The sequence below is a fragment of the Pinus tabuliformis genome, chromosome 8 (assembly GCF_031772625.1).
Source record: "Pinus tabuliformis cultivar Carrire ecotype Pingquan chromosome 8, CPIR1, whole genome shotgun sequence".
NCBI lineage: Eukaryota > Viridiplantae > Streptophyta > Pinopsida > Pinales > Pinaceae > Pinus > Pinus tabuliformis.
The window spans coordinates 468,842,156-468,858,623 of NC_142294.1; the positions used below are offsets into that span (position 1 = coordinate 468,842,156).

Below are 16,468 nucleotides of genomic sequence, written 5' to 3' on the forward strand. Positions count from 1 at the left end.
GGTGACCAAGAGCATCAAAGGAATATCATAAAGGAGGTAGACGATCCAACTGAATGCCCACTGAATCTAAGAGATTTGAAACTCATGTAAACCAACATCTAGACTGATCCGAGGGAGTAGAACGAGTAATAGTCTCAAAAGAGAAATATTTAAAGTAAGGATATCGATCCCTACTCTTTATCATAGACCTTCTAAAAGATTTCCGAGGAATTTCAATGTTCCACATTTTTAGGGAATTAAGCAATCTAGTTGATTCCTTGTCTAAGAAAGGACTTAATTCACAGTTGCGAACTCTACATTGTGAAGAGTACAAACATGGAGCTACTAATCTTGGAAGCTTTCCTTTGGTTTAGTTTGTCCTCATTTATCTTTTACAACAGACCATTGGTGGACTATTAGTTTGTGATTTTTGAAATTTTTGGGTATTACGAGGTAGTTAATTAACTCCCTATTTTTAATTGACTTATGTTATATGGGATATGCTACTAGTAATTTTGTTAGATTTTTGTTTGGCTACTATGTAAGTAGATTGACTCATTTTGGGTGGGAAAATGGTTAGTAAATGCTACATATAATTGGTTTATTTATTTGGTGAATACAGAAAGATGTAACTACTTTTTTAATACAAAAAAGCAATGGTTTTTTCTTTGATGAAAAAAATAAGATCAAATGTGGGCTTCATTTTACAATAGAAGAAAAGGGAATAGAGACCAATTAGGACATTGTCACAACAAAATCTCTAGAAATTTGGTAGACAAATTATTACATTTGATGAGGAATGGAAGAGTAAATTGATGAGACAAACCTCGCAAGAAAGGGACCATTAATATTGATCATATGCATCCAATGGTAGGGACATCTAGAAGATTACATTAATGCATACATCTCATATATGATGTGTCTTAGGAACGAGAAAACATATTTTAAAAATAATTGGTGAGGAGATGACAAATATACATTATAAAAAAGCAGTTTCCAATAAGAGGTAAACTAGAAGTGGTTGTCCTAAACCTTCTAACTTAAGAATGAAGTGCCTTCCGTAAAATAACTACTATACATAGAAGATAACATCATCATATTCACACATAGAGTGAGAAAAACTAATAATATCATTTTTATATGACTATAAAATTAGAAAAATAAATATTGAATTTACTGATTATTTCGAAAGGCGTTTTCTCTATTAAGTTGGTTGGGAAAACACTGTTTAGCTCAACCAATCCCCTCACTCCATTTTTGTTGTTCTCTCCCATCATAATTCAACACGTGTAGAATTTTATCAAGCTCGATGTATCCTGTTGCACGAAGTACGACCACCTTTCAAGGCGGGGAGTTAACAACTGTTGTTGAGTATTCAGCTAGCATTTGCCCTACGCAGAGTCAGATGCAGTTGAGCACAAGCAATGCCTTCCTCTTCCTTGGATTCATCAAGGGAAGGAGATTAAGGTGAAGAAAATAAGGCGGGAAGAACACGATGGTGGTTACATTAAGTCTTGTTCCAAGGACGTGTTGTTCGAGATGTTGAAGCATTTGGATTCTAAGTCTCTAGCGATTGCTGCCTATGTGAGCCATCACTGGAAGCTCTTCGCCGAAGAGGAGGTACTATGGGAAGGAATTTGTACCAAGAATTGGCCTGAAGAGGTTATGTATGCTTCCTAGTCGAGGCAACTGAGGAGCGTTGTTTTGGCCTTGGGAGGCTTTCGTCGTCTTTATGTTTATTGCTTATGACCACCACTAGATCCTTTGCATCATCTTCTGGATCAATTGTGGCCAATACTTTGACACATTATTAGGAATTACTGGAAACAACTTATATGATCATAACTTTGTGTGAAAGTGGCACTTAATCCCATACTAGAGAACTAAGACATAAATTATGCCATCCTACAAAATGGAGTTCACTTTATGTTGGAATAAGTAATGAAGAGCTGAAAAATGGAACTCCCTTTTTACAAGTATAACTCTCATAAACATTGTCTAGTTGGATACTTTTGATATATACTCTTTGTGCTTTACCTAAATGATTAGTTGCAAAATGAAGCTCTATGCCATCCTCTAAAAGCTAGAAAGGGCATCTCATTATCCCTGCAATATTACTTTGAAAACAACCAAGCCATCCCATTAGCACTATCTCAATGCAACAATAACCCCAGAAATTCAATCATTTATCTTAGAGTAAGGGAATGCGTATATCAACAACTACTCCAAGCAGGCCTAGAAATTGACAGACATGTTTTTTTTTTTGTTAAAAAAAACACGTGTTTCTATTCGAAGGTGTTTCCTTTGATGTGCACTTCCAAGAATTGTGGATTAAAAATATATATACACCAAGAAATAGTTTCACATGAATATTTTATATTTCAAGACAAATCTATGCACGTATAAATCTAAGTACTCGTAGACACTAAAATCGAATTTATTGTAAGAGAGTGTAATAGATATACTGGTGTTTTGTACTATAATGTGTTACACAACCAAAGAATCCATTACATGCAAATATGCTAAAGCAAACTCCATTAACGAGTATTTATAGTGTTAACAAGCTACCAAGGAAAAAATGAGTTGTAAAGAATCTAAACCAAATCTCAATTAAAACTGGAGGGAGTTCCTCTTATGACATTATAGGGCTTTTGGTTGAATATGTGCCTTCTAAGTGCCTTTCAATATTTTCAAAATGAAGTTAACTTGATGGAAAAGGAAATTAATATTTTCTTAGGCTGAGAGGTATCCTTATTTTTATTTCAATTACATAATCTGTATATTTTAATGAACATGGAGCAAGATCAAAGACATAACAAAGTAAATTGTTAATTTTACTCTACGACATTGGACATCTGACATGTCCAAATCAAAATCGATATACACACAGTGCATGCGGAGTAACTGAAGAGGAATGTCAAATTATTTGATTAAGAGATGGCATAGGAAAATGTTAAGACAAACCAACAATCATAGACAAGGAGAAGAAAGTTTTTTCATAGCTTTTCACAACATACTATTTTCTTCCCTCAAACAAGTTTGTTTTGCTTGCTTCTAATATCAGATTTTTAGAACCTTATCCGATTTGATAAAAAGAATGGAGGTGTGGAACCTAATTATCTTCTGTATTCAAAGGTATCGCCATATTGGACCCCATTTCGTAATGGGGTGGCAAAACCACCCATAAAATATTCGCTGCAAGGGGGGTCCACGGGGGGGGCGGCTGCGACCTTTTGGGAGCCCCCCCTGGTGGGGGGATCGGGGGCAACGCCCCCGAAGCTAAGAATAGATGTAAAGTTGCCTTGTAAAATGTTGTAATTTCATAGTCAATCTGGGTCATTCGTTAGGCAGAGATCTGACGGTAGAAGTTATGTTTAATTTAGGGTTTTTTTCCCTAGAAGGCAACCCCTCGCTATGTATGAGGGAATTGTATTGCGTCTATATAGATCTGTATTCTGAGTGAGGAAAGGAGAGGAAATTGAGAGTGAAGAGGGAGTTACAGTGGATTTGTTGTAGGTTGTCTCTCTTCAGTTTTCTAGATAATATAATAAAATAAGGACTAGTTGTTTCTCCATGGACGTAGCCCAAACTGGGTGAACCACGTATATCTGTGTCTCTCTTGTTTTATGCATTTTTTGTGTTTATATTTCTGCAATATTTTATGTGTTCCATTGCTCTGTAATATATAATTTTATAACAGTTGTAACACCCTCTGAGGTAAATGTGCATTTAAACAACATAATAGGAACATTAATACAATAAACATATCAACCATCAAAATCCATATATATATCAGTACATTTGCACATGAAAATCAAGGGAATGAGTTTATCATTAATAAATTCAATGAACCAACCGGTGATGGGACTACCATGTTCCACCCGACCATAGATTGGTTGAGCCAAGTCTCTCTTCAACCAATCAGCTTCGTGCCATTTTCCAAGCATGAATGTGGGACTCATAGAACACATCAAAAAACACCAATCAATGTGGATGCCATCAGAGTTCTCCGCCTACACTGTGAGGAATTTGAGTGCCTCCTAGTCTCTCAGGCTTTACTGTGCATCCATAGTTTGATCCAAGGATCATTAGGCCCTACACCGAGACATACTCTCCAAGATTTACTGTGCATTCCATCTCGGAATCACTAGGGCCAATGGAGAGAAAATCCACCTCTTGGCTTTACCGTATATCCCGCCATTCACCAGCAAGGATTCCTAGGCCCATTGAGGCACACAATGACTTTATCGTAACCCACAATCTAGTTCAGGGGTTACTAGGCCAGTGGCTTCATGCATCCTCAATCTAGTTCAGGGACCAATACCACCATGTGTTTGTCAATTCGGAGATCCACCCCACTCAGCTTCGAATCCAATCCAGCGATCCCCCACAAAATGCATGAGAGAATCGATCTCATCAAAGCTATCAAGAAATGGCAAGGCTAGGCTAAAAATATTGTCACACCTGGCAAGACCCATGCCATGGTAGAAAATAAACACATGCAATCCCATGCATGCCAAATCTAGCAAGGAAAATACACATGCAAGTTGATACCTACAATGAAACCTGTTGTAGCTGATTGATCCTGCATTTCCCTGCTTGATCCTTGCTTCCTCTTGCCTTCATTCCCTTTCATGCTCCAAGAAAACTCTAAGTATCGAAGAGTATGAGAGAGAGAGAGAATAATGAGAGAGCTCCAAAGCTAAACTAACCAAGTCTTGAGCCAAAAGCCTGCCAACTAATCCTCAAAAGCCTTTTTATTAATGAGGCCTCTATTTTCTTCATTTTCCATTATTTTCCTTCAATTTCCTCCTCACATTCAACATGTGACCTTTCACCTTCCTTTTCTCCTAATTTCCATTATTTTCATAAATAAATGTGCCAAAATACCTTTTTGCCTCTTTAATGCCTTAGCCATTACCTTTGCCATTTTCCTTATCCATAAACAACCAAATGAACACCCCCTAGGATGTCTTGCCCACCATCCAGCTTGGAATACGTGTCCCATCATCCGTGGTATTTATATATTTTTACATGGAATTTTCACCAGGGCTATTACAGAACCCTCCCCCTTGGGGGAACATCGTCCTCGGTGTTCAATGACACCTATAACCAACAAGACTGCTGAAAACAAAACATACTTCTAGGGAGCTTTAAAACACAACTCGCTGTAGTATTTACAATGAATGACCCGCTCAAAAGCAAAACATCATGACAACACGACCAGATAAAAACCATACCGCATATTGGAGCTTTATAACACAGCTCATTACGGTATTTACAATGATATACACATATACACATTTTCTTAACCAACAAATAAATGATACATTGTCATATCAATAACAAGGGAATCCAAAGGCTCACACCTCCACCCTCAAAGTAATAACATGATTCACCTCCTTCCCACGAAGTCTAGAATCCACTACAAAGTCAAATTTGCATCCAATGTCCAGCACTATAATCCTGTGCCACTTGTCCTCTCAGCGAATAGTTATCGGCTCATTGTCCCAGTGCGCACTCCTAATGTGCATCTAATTCCATCTAGAAATGCTAATGACCAAAACAAATCCATCCGTGACCTTCCCTTCTCTACTACACAGTCCCTCAGGAATCTGGTCACCTCTTCCATGCAGTCACTCACCTTCCAAGTTCCGTTGGCACCCCCATCCCGTGCAATCCATCCCTTGGCAAGGCTTCCTCGCATCAGAAGATTCAAAGACCAAGGCATATACCTGCCTCAAAACTACCATACCAGTCATAGCATGCTCATGGCAATCAATGGAGGGTACCAATGCCCCACAATGGCCCTGCTCCTGAAGTGCTTAACCAGCATACTGTTGCATGTTTCAATTTCTTTCGTTGTTGTTGCTAATTCTTGTAATCGATTTCAACCACCCAACTAGGCATGTTCATTCTTCTTGTACCAAGAATATAACTTCCATTAGATTCAAAATAAATTGAAATAACTTCAAATCATACCTCATTGGTAGTTCGTCAATAAGGTACACTTGGAATCCTGTTTGCTTCTTGTCACAAGAAGTCAAACTAGCATCTTTGACCAAATCAACATGTATAAAAATATCACATCAGGTTAGCTCAAAACACAACCATCATAGATCAAAATCATCAATCACATGTAACCATCATAAACCAGAATCATAGATCACATATAATCATCATATACCATAGTCATAAATCACATGCATAATAAAACTAAAATAAAATGTTGATACTTATCCTTTCATCAATCCTTAGCTTCTACCTTCGTCTTTATTCCATACGCACTCCGAATCGGTTTCTACACCCGACAAACAACCAATGCCTTCTCCTCAACCATGTGCATAGACACATAGTGTGCATCACACACATACAACCACACTTGACACACAACACCATGCAATACATGCACCTACACCTGACGTACAACTCATACATCTTCAGCCAATGTTCCACACAGTGCATCATCTATACCCGATGTGCAATACCACCCAATACATGTAACTACACAAAGTACAACACAACGAGTACGCACGCCACAATACCATGACTACATGATGCACATACATAATACTGCATGCCCATAACACAACATCAACAACATGCACACAATACCACATGTACACCAGTACCATATGTACAACATGTAAACAGTACCACCAGTACACCACACCACCTGTACAACGTGTGCACAACATCCCATGTACATGGCACCACCTACACATGTACACAATGCCACATGTACACTACACCACTATACAATGCGTACACAATACCACATGTACACAGTACCACACGCACAACATGTACGCGACACCACATGTACACATCACCATATGCACGACATATACATAGCACCACATGCACACAACGCCACTTGTACAATGTGTAAACAACACCACATGCACATGACACCACTTGTACAATCATGCACACCACACCATATGTACATAGTACCAATGTACCACATGCACGCAACACCACTTGTACATAGCACTGCATATCCAACACGTACATAGCATCATCTGTACACAACACTGCATATCCAACATGTACATAGCACCATATGCACACACGACGCATATACATAGTGAAGACAGTACAATATGTATACAACACCCCATATGCAATATTCACACAACCCTATTTGTACCATCCTATACATAACATTGCATAAATAACATGTACACATGATATGTATACACAACACCGCATGTGCACACATCATATATGAAACATGTACAACATATACAATATATGCACAACAGTAGTACCACACATCCAAAACCATATTGTCCTTACCAAGAAACCTTGCTTCCCGTGTCTTATCCATGCTTACCCTAGCATGTCGCAAACCACACTGCTTTCACTTTGCTGATGTATCCTTCAACATTACCTGTCATAACATAAACATAGGCATAATACAACTATACAATATCAATTCATATCCACATGATATTGACCTCGTATATTTGTCGTGACTACTCTTCCCAATTGATTCCTCGTAAGACCATGAACCTCTTCATGTCGTTCTCCTGCATAAGAAATCATTCCTCCACAAGAATGATCCCTGACAACCCTGTCAGACAGTAACATAGATACATGGATACATACATACATATATAATCGTTAGCATAAAACAATCATCACCTTGTCAGACAATGACATACATACATTCATGTATACATATATAAACATCAGCATAATCATGATCATAACATAATCACCATATAACATAAGGTCTAGGTTAAGAGAAATTCCTTTATTCATGCAACACATGCGCAACAACAGTTCCCAATATAGCCAAGGCATATGACACCTCTGATCCATTTACTTTACCTTTTCTGGTTACATTTCTTGTGTCTACACTACTACTGTCCATTTACCACAATGGACCCAACCAGTCCAACCAACTGTCATAGTCTTACCTTCCACTGCGCTTACTCATGCACAAAGCTTCATCTAGGTCTTATATCATTGGTTGGGTACCACACATCTCTCCTGATTTCTATCTTTCCTCTTTCCCAACCAATTCCCAAGACTCAAAACATAAAAGGCAAGACAAGAAACAAACAAGAAGAAGACCATAAAAACCAAGCAACATGACTCCGCAAACAAAGTGGTATGGCCATACACTAGACATAAACAAAGCCACAAATCAAGTTCAACAATTCATAAAAGACCAAAAGCACAAGACTAACAAAAAACACCATGACTCAATCCCGATGGTTCCCAGGGAAACTTAACTAGAGCCTTCTTCAAGATTTCATGGCAATCTCTTGCCATGCAATCCCCTGCATCATGCTACCATAAACACATAATTGTCAGTGCATAAATAAAAATACACCAGTTACTTTATCTTGTTGTGCCAAGCACGTTGCTTGCAACTTAACACATCCACGCCATCTCTTAAGGGACTCCAATCCTTTAATAGATCCACCTATAGCTAAAGACTAGCTAATATACCTGTCAAGTACATGTTCATGAATATAGCACATATCCACATAATATCAAACAAAATCAAGGTTAAGAAGACTTCCTGTGTGCAAAGCACTCATTCGTTCGAAATTAGGGTTTCCAAACATAGCCAAAGGAATTCTTACCCAATTCCTTTCTTTTACCTTTTTACCTTGTTGGAATCGAGGCTTACTATGTATTGTCACACCACCCAACTATTAGTTATATAGACACATCAACTATTACCTTGTCATGCTAATACCAAGCATGTTACCCTACAACTGCTCACACATATCATCTACATGTTCCAAATATCAAGACAATCATATCTAATAATTTGAAATCAACCATTACCAGGACTAACAATCATGTCATAATCCATAGTCAACTCATAGTCATCAGTCATAATACTACAACTATCACCTGCTATACTCAAGTACATATCAACTGTCTCAACACATATATTTTAGTACAATCATCTTAAAACAAGATCATTTGAACACATACTCATATTATGCAATTCATCAAAAATTCATACCATGTTAAATAAATCAACTAGATGACATAATCAACACTCAAGCACCAAATACATGACATAAGAAACTGATACCTTAATGTATCTCAGGGGAGGTGATCTTTGTTTTCACAAACAATCTAGTTAGCACAATATAACTTTACAACACATTAGCTCAAGCACTCATAAGATCATGATATCCATAACAATATCTAACTAACATGTTCACATCGTAAAATCATACACATAAAGTCAATCTAGATTAGTATGACACCATCTCACAAATATGTCAGTTCATACCTGAATATCGCAACCATAACCATCTGCATAAGTCAAACAAGTTAACACAATACATATAACATCAAGATCCTCTAGGCAATGAACATAACCATCATGCATATGACCAATCAATATCTCAATCAAATGACCCTAATCATCAAGTTAATAGCATATAACAACAATAAGCTATTTATCATACTTGTCAACAACATACAACATAATCATCAGGTTATCTAATATAAAACAACAATAGCAATGCATACAACTACAGGTTACTATCATTCTTGACTATCTAACACATGTGCATATAACCATGCTAATCATCTAACATCTATCATGAATGTAACCATAACATCAAATACATGTTCATAAACCTAATGTATATAACCCTAATGCATATAACAATCCTTAATCTACATACCTACATGCCAAACATACAATACCTGTATGACGATCTTCTCTTATCCCAAAGTCCAATGCTGCAACCTCATTATGATTATCTGCATCCCTTGCTCTATCTCAACTAGCTCATTAGCATCATACCAACCAATAGCATCAGGATGACCTAAATTACATACAATGACTTCATAAGGCATGTTTGACCTACTATACATGCATAATCATAGCCACGACCATACATACATAACAACAACCATTACTCCATTGTACTCATTGTCACATGCAACCAACATTATGCATAAGCAATGCCAAATAAATTACACCTACGCATAAATGCATGTAGTCGAACATAAGCGATTAATTCTTGTAATCAACCTACAAGATTGATACATGTAATCAAAATATTCAAAAAATGTAACCTAACATACAAGGATGTAAGTAGGTATCATGAAATCGACATGTAAGCGACATATAATTCATACACAGTCAATCACATGTTCCAAAAATCAAGACATCGTGTCTATTAACTTGAAATCAGCTTTCATCAATACTAACAACCTATAAGCATACCCCCTTACTATCCATGGTCCACACTAAGGTAGGAGGAAGCTACTATAATGGCCCGATCTCCAATGTCCAATTATGGAAATGGGATCTCCAAAGATCTACTAAATTCAACCACACTTGAAAAGAAATTGATTTTTTATTTTCATAAATTTGTATGAGACTAAGTCAAAAACATTGCACTTATTCCACTTGTAACATAATAACTAAAAACATGCCACTTTTCCATTTCCTTACATGCAACTTTTCAAATTCTTTGGATGCAACCTTTCAAATTCCCTACATGCAACTCTTCAAATTCTTTGCATGAAAATAGGCATAGATCGACTACATCCATATTATCATACTACAATATTATCCCATCTAAAAAATAACATTTTCTTCAAACAATTACCATACTTTCACATTTTCTTCAAACAACTACTATACTATTACATTTGCATGTAAGAATTTCTTCAAACACTTTACATGCAAACTAATATAGCAAACTATTTGCATACAAGTAAGCATATATCAACTACAACAATACTATTACACATCAATACTATCCCCAACCACAAACAACATACTCATTGGGGCATTTTATCAAACAATTTGTATGCAATTAATCATTGAACCATTTAAGCATTTCATCAAACATTTTGCATGCAAACTAATATAGTGAATGATTCAATGCATATATCCTAAATTGTAGTAGTAAAAGTTATGGAAATGTAACCATATGATCAGTGGTATTTTCCCTCACTATGGTTCAAGTTTCAACTTCTGAGATTTCATAGATGAAAAGTTATAACAAAAATACCAACACAATCATATTTGGTGCACAATTCTAGGAGTATCCAGAAAGCTCGACTTCCACTGGTCATATCTCCTAAAATATAGCGAATAAATGTCTGAATTTTTTATCACAATATCAATGGGATTTCCCCTCATTGTGGAAAAAATTTCAGCTCCTGAGAGTGCCCAGAAGAAAAGTTATAACAAAAATGTCAGCGTGACCTGTTTGAGGCCTGATTTTAGGAGCATTTAGAAGGCTCGACTCCCTCTACTCATATCTCATAAAATATTGCGACCCAATATCTGAAATTTCTACCACATAATCAGTGGTATGTACCCTCAATGTCTACAATTTTTCAGCTTCTGAAAGCCTACAGAAGATGAGTTATTGCAGAAATTCTAACATGACATGTTTAAAGGTGCCTTCAGGAAGGTCATCTTCCTTAGATCATAATTCCTAAAGTATTGTGAACCAATATCTGAATTTTTTTACCACATTATCAGTGGGATTTACCTTCAATATGGACAAATTTTCAAATCTAATATGCCACAAAAGAAAAGTTATAACATATATGACAAAAAGGTCTAAAATTTAACCTTTGTTCTTCATTTCACCTATGATAGAGCCCATCCAGTCCAAGTGTTTGAACCTGGAAGCTCTGATACCACTCTATAACACCCTCCGAGGTAAATGTTCATATAACCAACATAATAGGAACACAAATACAATAAACATATCAGCCATCAAAATCCACATATATATATCAGTACATTTGCACATGAAAATCAAGGGAATGAATTTTTCATTAATAAATGCAATGAACCAACTGGTGATGGGACTACCACATTCCACCCAACCATAGATTGGCTGAGCCAAGTCTCTCTTCAGCCAATCACCCCCGTGCCATATTCCAAGCATGAATGTGGGACTCATAGAACACATAAAAAAACACCAATCAATGTGGATGCCACCGGAGTTCTCCGCTTACACCGTGAGGAATTTGAGTGCCTCCTAGTCTCTCAAGATTTACCGTGCATCCGCAGTATGATCCAGGGATCACTAGGCCCTACATTGAGACATAATTTCCAGGCTTTACCATGTGTTCCATCCTGTAATCACTAGGCCAAACGGAGAGAAAATCCACCTCTTGGCTTTACCGTATATCCCGCCATTCACCAGCAAGGATTCCTAGGCCCACCGAGGCACACAATCTGGCTTTACCACAACCCACAGTTTGGTTCAGGGGTTACTAGGCCAGTGGCTTCATGCATCCTCAGTCTGGTTTAGGGACCACTACCACCATGTGTTTGTCAATTTGGAGATCCACCCCACTCAGCTTCGAATCCAATCCGGCCATCCCCCACAAAACGCATGAGAGAACCCATCTCATCAAAGCTATCAGGAAATGGCAAGGCTAGGCTGAAAATACTGTCACACCTGGCAAGACCCATGCCAAGGTAGAAAAGAAACACATTTAATCCCATGCATGCCAAATCTAGCAAGGAAAATACACATGCAAGTTGATACCTGCAATGAAGCCTATTATAGCTGATTGATCTTGCCTTTCCTTGCTTGATCCTTGCTTCCTCTTGCCTTCATTCCCTTTCATGGTCCAAGAAAACTCTAAGTATCCAAAGCTAAACTGACTAAGTCTTGAGCCAAAATCTTGCCAACTGATCCTCATAAGCCTTTTTATTAGTGAGGCCTCTATTTTCTTCATTTTCCATTATTTTCCTTCAATTTCCTCCTCACATGCAACATGTGACCTTTCACCTTCCTTTTCTCCTAATTTCCATTATTTTCATAAATAAATGTGTCAAAATACCTTTTTGCCTCTTTAATGCCTTAGCCATTGCCTTCACCAATTTCCTTAGCCATAAACAACCAAATGAACACCCCCTAGGATGTCTTGCCCACCATCCAACTTGGAATATGTGTCCCATCATCTGTGGTATTTATATATTTTTACATGGAATTTTCACGAGGGCTATTACAGGAGTAAAGACCAAGTCCATATTTCTCTTTTGTCCATCCACTGTTACGAGAGATTGGGGCACCGTTCCAACTGCCTCACATCTTTGAGGTTTCTCTGCAAGCCCTCTCATCATCTCACCTCCTCCACTTCCTGCACAAGAGCCCACCATTACATTTTTAATGCAGCTTTAATTTCTTTAGAATTTTAAATGATGGCTAAGGAATCCAAAACTTGTATTTTGTCTGGATCATAAAAGTTCTCATAGGCCCGACTACCCACTAAACTTTGAAGCTCAAAATAGCCCAGCCATGAAATTACGACCATCATTATCTACCCTACTATGTACTATTAGTTGATTATAGGTTGTTGGATTTGAATTGGTTTTATGGCAATTTTCATGTATCTTATAGGGTGATTAAAGATAGTTGAATTTGAATTGGTTTCAAATCAAACAACTTTATATCAAAATGGATGTGGACAACATAAAATTACTACTTTTTAATTATCATAACCACCTATAGAAATATTGTCATTTTGAATACTTCACTTTTAAAATAATCTGATGTAACTCTCTTGAGTCCCCTGGGATTCTAGAGCATGAAAATTCTGAAAGTATGCAAAATTATGACTCTCACCAGTACATGCCAAGTTACTGTGTAAAGTTGAAGCATTAAAAGTTGTGTTATGTATATGAATGTACTTGCAATTATCCTATCTGGTCACATAGACTATATCTAGTCTTGTGGACGTTAGAATTTCATTTCATTTCAAGATCAGAAATGACATACCACAATTCGAATCCTATAAACTCACAAACACTCTGTAATTAGGACATAAGAGCACCATCATCATGGGAGATTCGTGGTCTGGTTTATGTTTTGCCGAAACACTCAGGAGAAGTAATCTCATCTTCCTACAACATGTGTACTAGAACTATAAATTATCAGAGTAGCAACACTGATTCAAATGTAGTTGTGCTCCATTCTGATTGTATTGACTCTTTAGAACTAGAAATTGATCATAGTTGTATATTGATTAATACCATGGATGAGCTTGAATGACAATCTTTATCAACAGATCTGCAAATAGTTATCGGTAATGATCGAAATCATTTGGAAAACCCCTCAAGGGTGCCTGCAATTAGCCATGGTGACAAGGAATAAATGGTTAGTTGTTACTCCCAATCCATGAAGCCAGACTGTGAAGAAGAAATAATAATAAGCAATGAGAGCTTAAACAACTCAACGAACCTGCGAGTTGATTCTCCCATGCAACAATTTTATGGTGCAGAAGTTGATTGGCTTCTTGACCACCCGGATAACATGAGTGTTGCCATGGATTCAAATGATTTAGCCATAAATACCAATCAACTGTGGAGTATTGATCTCCAGGTCGGTGAGGGCATGGACTACTGGCTGAGCATATTAAGACAAGTGGAGCCATTGTCCTTATTTTAGATTTCTCCACCTTCTCAGGCTTCGTCTCCGACTTTCACAATTGTTGAACATTAAATCTGACCTTGTATGCTGATCGTTTGCCAGCTTTACAAAGGTTCAGGTGTTCGATCGAGGAGACTTTACTTCATTTTTTTCTTTTTAATTTTTCTTTAAGTAGGTTGCATGGAAGAAAGGTATGCTTACTAGTGGAATGCTATTATCAAAATTGTGTTGAAAGATATGTTGTGTTGGATTTGTAGAACTAGTACAATGTTTGAGTTTGATGTTGCACGAGGATACAAAGATTGTTCCAAGGATCTAAGGATAAATAAAGGATATGCAAAGTAATTTGAGTAGGGTATCCTTTTATGTGGAGCCAAAAAATGAAATCTTAGCAAAAAAATATATCTGAGGGCCTTATGAATGGTCACTTAGATAAGGATTTCACAACAGATAAAGACTGAATATAAGTGGAAAGAGGCCTATATTGAATTTTTGTATTCCTAAAGCTACTTAATAATAGAAGATATGAAAAATAAAATTGATAATATATATCTACACTAGATATTTTATGCGTGGAGAGATTTGTACTCAATTATTTAATTTCGTTGGGCATTTAATAAATCAAAGACATATATAGGTTTGTACTCAATTATTTATTTTGATTGGCTCAGACACTTAATTTATCCAGGGTTGCTATGAATCTATGTTAATAATTTCATTAGTTAACATTGGTGATTTTTAAGTATGTTATGGAGATATCCAACGAGTTCATTCTTTAATTTGTTTAACTTTATGTGTAATCATAAATTTGAGTTTTTTTTTCCACTCTTTACTTTCCATTGAAGCAAATTGCTTTCCATGTATTGTTTATATATGTTTGATATGATAGTTTCAAAACAAAACGAACTACCTATCTGCAGAGCATTTCTTGTGATCTCTTTGCTTTTTCCAACCAAGCCTTCAAAGCAAACAATCAAAGATTAATTGATATACTATGTTTGTATGTTTTGCCAGTCGTAGCTCATGTATTTATCTTGTAAGGCATGAACTTTTATGAGCTTAAAGTTGATTGAATGTTTTGGTATTGATACTTTTTGTGTCTTTTTGTAATTGACATTTGTTCAGTATGGGAGACCTTTACTACTTTCATAGTGTTGACCTTCATTTCTCTGGTTTCTAAAATAAGTTCTCCTCCAGCTTCCACATTAGTAAAATTTGGGAGAAAATATGGGTTCTTTGGCTCCATTTGATACCAAACCCTTTGCTGATCTGATGATATTTTCAGCTTTGACATTTGCAACTACCTTGGTGGACAAAGACGACTTGCAGAGGTGGACAAAGACGACTCTTGATTTTCTACTATTTTTCCTTCTCGCTTTTCCAGATTTCAAGAATGACCGTACTTGAGCACTGCAACAATAGGAATTTCAAATGTGTCTGCCATGTCTATGTATTGGAGTATTATTGTATCCATGTCCCTGAGTCAAGTTCAAGAATTTTATAGTTTCTACAACTTTTATGTTCATGTTTGGGTTTCTCAAATAATGGTAAACTAAGTTTCCTGAACTTTGCAATCCAAAAGACCCACATATTATAAGTGATCTTGGAAAATACCACTTGTCTGGAGGTAGGATTGATCAAACGAGCAGTGATTTTGTAAATAAAATATACACGACCTTTGTTAAAAAATGGGACCTATCTCGAATTTATGGCGATGACATGGTTACTACAGACGATGTACAAGGGTTACTAGAAAATCTTGGAATTCAACATATCTTTGATGATAATATGAAATTAGTGATATGCTCTTCCGATCATATGAACTTCATAGTTTCCTTTCATTTTATGTCATGACTCTTTTAATAGCTATTTTAGTTTTTGATCTATGGTAGTCATTTTAGTTTTTATTAGTTTATTTTATCAATCATTTTAGCTTTTATTAGTTTATTTTATGTGAATTACTTTATTTTAGTTATATTACTAGTTTAATTTATTTATTAAAGTTTAATTTTAGTTATATTAAAGTTTTATTTATTTAGTTTAATATTTTGTTTTAGAAAATTATTGATTGTTTGAATTGTAAA

General features: G+C 36.4%; 1 pseudogene; it reads left to right on the plus strand.

Annotated features, from left to right (window-relative positions):
• The first annotated feature begins 11,373 nt into the window (after positions 1-11,373).
• LOC149236088 (uncharacterized) lies at positions 11,374-14,402 on the plus strand (annotated as a pseudogene).
• Positions 14,403-16,468: the final 2,066 nt, after the last annotated feature.